Genomic DNA, 4379 nt, shown 5'->3' with positions numbered 1-4379 from the left:
ATATTTGCTTCAGTGAGATTTGAAATAGTTTTCATTGCCATATTCAAATATATTATGTACTAGCAAGGTAACCCGGGCTCCGCAAGGATCCAAACTGAAAACTTGATATAATGGAATCTTGAAGAATTGAAATTAGGCCTATAACCATCCTCGGTTAGTTGAGAATTTATTTGCAAAATTTCAAGTTAATCAGTCCAGTAGTTCAGATTTGATGATGCGTCAAACATAATTTTCTATCCCGTATGTGTATAAGCCAGTTCTTTCCTTTATTATAGAATAGATAATATTATATTATATATAAATAAGGAAATACTTGGCTTATACACATACGGGATAGGAAAATTATGTTTGACGCATCATCACGTCTGAACTACTCAACTGATTAACTTGAAATTTTGCAAATAGATTCTTAATAAACCGAGGATGGTTACAGGCCAAATTTCATTTTTATTGTCATATTCAAATATTATACCATATAATGAATATAATAATTGAAATTATAATCCAGGCCCTTCCAGAGAATTACTTGATATTGCACTTGATATTGATATAGCATTGGTTAGATGGAAGGAAGTATTGTATTATACATAGGTATGCTGCTAGTTAGAAGTGAACCCGACTCAAGGATAAGTGAATATCACTAAATGGTATGTAAAATAATACAAATAACTAACATGATAGAAACTGTAGGCTTTTCAAATAATTACCTTATTAACAAATTTGTTTCACAAAATTAAATCAATCAATAATTGTTCGTACTGCAGTTATTGTCCGATTTGGATGAAATTTGGTATGCAAGTTCTTTGAAACAAGGCGCAAAAAAGTATGTGTAATGATCTCCTATGAGACTAACGGTTTTTTTTTTAATTTGAAAAACTGCAAACCAACCTCCTTCCAGAAAGTTACTTTATCGTATCTAGCGCTGTTATTTTGCAAGATACAGCAATTTTTATTCTTTTCAAAATGAAATATCATTGTATTTACAATATGTCAAGAGTGAATCTTTCCCGAAATAAGTATAAGTAAAAAAACTGGCTCTCATTTTTTATAATAGAACTTGTGCCGCTCTAAAATGTGCTGTATTTATTGATAATATTGTAGAAAACGTTTCACTTGACTGCACAGTTTTTCCCCTTTCCAACACGAAATTTCCCTTTTTCATAGACGAATAGTTCTGGAAAACTATTAATAGTTTAATAGCTAATAGAGCTTTTAGAGCTGTAAAGCTAATATTTTCTGGAAAAATATTAGTTTTTGTTTTAAGGTATAGTTTTTCTTAATTTTAAGAAGTTGTAATATAGGTTAATAGAGTAGCCTCTCTCTTATCCGGACTCATCGGGACTGAGGCCAGTCCGGATAACGTTTTTTCCGGTTAAACCGACGTTCCCTAAAAGTTGTTAAATTGGTACGCATATTTTGTAGTTTATAAGCCAATAATGACTTTTACGTAAAAATAATAAAACTAGATGCTTTATTATGATATCTTTTTTAAGTCAGGAATCTCAGCTCAATCTTTCCCACGAGAAAAGTTGTAACAGCAGTTTCCATTTCCTGCCAATCCAGTCCGGTTGAACCGATGTGCTGATAATTATTTTCCGGTTAAAGAGATGTCACTTCCGTGGAGTGTAGTCCGGTTAAACCGATGTCCGGTTAAAAGGTGTCCGGTTAAGAGAGAGGCTACTGTATTGTAAATATGGTGACGACGTGAAGATATTTCCTCCAAAGAAATTTATAAGTCCGATGTCCCTGGAAACATTTCAATGGAAAAACCTAGCATTTGTAAACCTAGCATTTTCAATGGAGAAAATAATAGATGACATTGCTAAATCTTCACAATATACTGTACTTTCATAATTCTCATTTATTTGAAACTTTCATTCATGAGCGAGGTCTACTGCTCGCAGAACTACTAGTAATCAATGTATTTCCCAGTATATACAGTATATTTACGGCATAAAAAAATCTGGTGTGGCGCACTCACACAACTTTCCTTGCCGTTATGCAAATTTATCACCTGACGCTAGTGTTCCCGCGCTTCTCAAGTCTACTATTCAAAGATCCAAGCCAGCTGGTGACAGGACAATAAGGCTGGAGACACACGACGTTTGCTATCTCTTCATAGTGGATGATTTAATAGAATCAACAGTTGCCAACAGTTTATAAAAAAATTGAAATAATAACATTTTCTCGAATTTCGTGCTTATTTTCAATTTTAGGTGAAAATGTTACTGAACATTAATTGAAGAGATTTCCATGCTCGATCTTCTCCACTTGGAATTTTTTGTTCAAATTGTATCTGGAGGCAGATAATCGGGAATCTAAAGTCAAACTTTGCATAGATTGGGCGGGGCTTCTAAAATTTTTACAGATATAGGACTCGTGGCATTTGATAGAGCTTATCAATGACTATTTTGTGTATAAATTTGATCAAAATCGTTGGAGCCGTTTTCGAGAAAATCGCGAAAAACCCTGTTTTGGACAACATTTTCTCCATTTTAGCCGCCATCTTGAATTGCTTTTGATCGAAATTGTTCGTGTCGGATCCTTATATTGGAAGGACCTTAAGTTCCAAACTTCAAGTCATTACGTCAATTGGGAGATGAGATATCGTGTACACAGAGGCACACACACACACACACACACACACACACACACACACACACCACACACACACACACACACACACACACACACACACACACACACACCACACCACACACACACACACACACACCACACACACACACACCACACACACACACACACACACACACACACACACACACACACACACACACACACACACACACACACACACACACACACACACACACACACACACACACACCACACACACACACCACACACACACACACACACACACACACACACACACACCACACACACACACACACACACACACACACCACACACACACACACACACACACACACACACACCACACACACCACACACACACCACACACACCACACACAACACACACACACACACACACACACACACACACACACACACACACCACCACACACACACCACACACACACACACACACACACACCACACCACACCACACACACACACACACACACACACACACACACACACCACACACACACACACACACCACACACACACACCACACACACCACACACACACCACACACACACACACACACACCACACCACACACACACACACCACACACCACACACACACACACACACACACACACACACACACACACACACACACACACACACACACACACACCACACACACACACACACACACACACCACACACACACACACACACACACACACACACACCACAACACACACACACACACACCACACACACACACACACACAAAAATTTGCATCGTTATAGTCATTACACGGTTGGAGCCCCCCTGCTGGTTTATGGCAGTGATATTTGGCAAGCGAAGATTTATTCATTTTTTCAATTTAGACCAGTATTGCCGGTGTAGGGGGCGGCAGAGCGAGCAAAAGTATATCATCGCGACAAAAAACCCCCAAAAAACAAAAACTGATATGATTTAGTGGCTGTCCAGCGACAACAGTGAAAACTTTAGCAGTTAACTTGTGCCATGCCACTTTTCAAATTGGAACGGTTTGCGATGGATTTTGGGCTGTTCCGGAAGTGAGAAAGAAGTAGGAAGAGAAAGGGAAAGGGAGAATTATTTAATGATGGAAGAGGAAGAGAAGGTGGAAGGAAAGAGATGAAGAAATGTGGGAGAGCCAGTACAAGAATGGAAAGTGAGAGAGAAGTAGAGAAAGAGAAAGTGAGAAGAAAAGGAGAGGACAGAAATGAAGAGTTAGGAAGAAGAGAAGCAAGATAAAAGCAAAAAATAAAGAAGAGAGAAAGGTGTGACTGGATAAATTTTGTCCAGTGCAGGAAAAACAAGAATGAGAGAGAGAAGAGATTGATTGATTGATTGATTGAGTACTTTATTTATGTAGATTACAATATATACTGGCTTATACACTTATATACAATAGCTTACAATACAGCAAAGTTATAGATGAATTTACATAATATAGACTAAGAAAATAACTATTGAACTGTATATGATATGAAAAAGCAATTTGTAATATAATAACTATAGATAATAATCATATTGTTATGCATCTACATAAATTGGCGGAGCTTTGGACATATCAATGTCCATTCTTTGGGAAGAATATTAAAAATATCCTCCCCACTAACTCTCTACCAAAACGTTAATTTCGCTATTTAAACTAAGGATTTATTTATTAATGGAAATATTGTAAAAGTTTTAATCAATATGAATATTGAAGAGAAAAAAACAGAAATTGATAAAGTAAAATATAATA

At 36.9% G+C, this 4379-nt stretch overlaps 1 long non-coding RNA gene across 1 annotated transcript in view; it reads left to right on the top strand.

Moving 5' to 3' along the window:
• Nucleotides 1–1311: 1311 nt before the first annotated feature.
• The window catches only part of LOC120354028, a 6069-nt gene continuing 3001 nt past the window's right edge, over nucleotides 1312–4379 (top strand). Inside the window, exon 1 of the long non-coding RNA XR_005572783.1 lies at nucleotides 1312–1687. This is a non-coding gene — a long non-coding RNA (uncharacterized LOC120354028). The remainder of the gene's footprint in view (nucleotides 1688–4379) is intronic.

Source organism: Nilaparvata lugens, chromosome 13 (assembly GCF_014356525.2).
Source record: "Nilaparvata lugens isolate BPH chromosome 13, ASM1435652v1, whole genome shotgun sequence".
Lineage (NCBI taxonomy): Eukaryota > Metazoa > Arthropoda > Insecta > Hemiptera > Delphacidae > Nilaparvata > Nilaparvata lugens.
The sequence above is the reverse complement of the archived record's forward strand: the minus strand, read 5'-3'. Positions and strand labels throughout refer to the sequence as shown.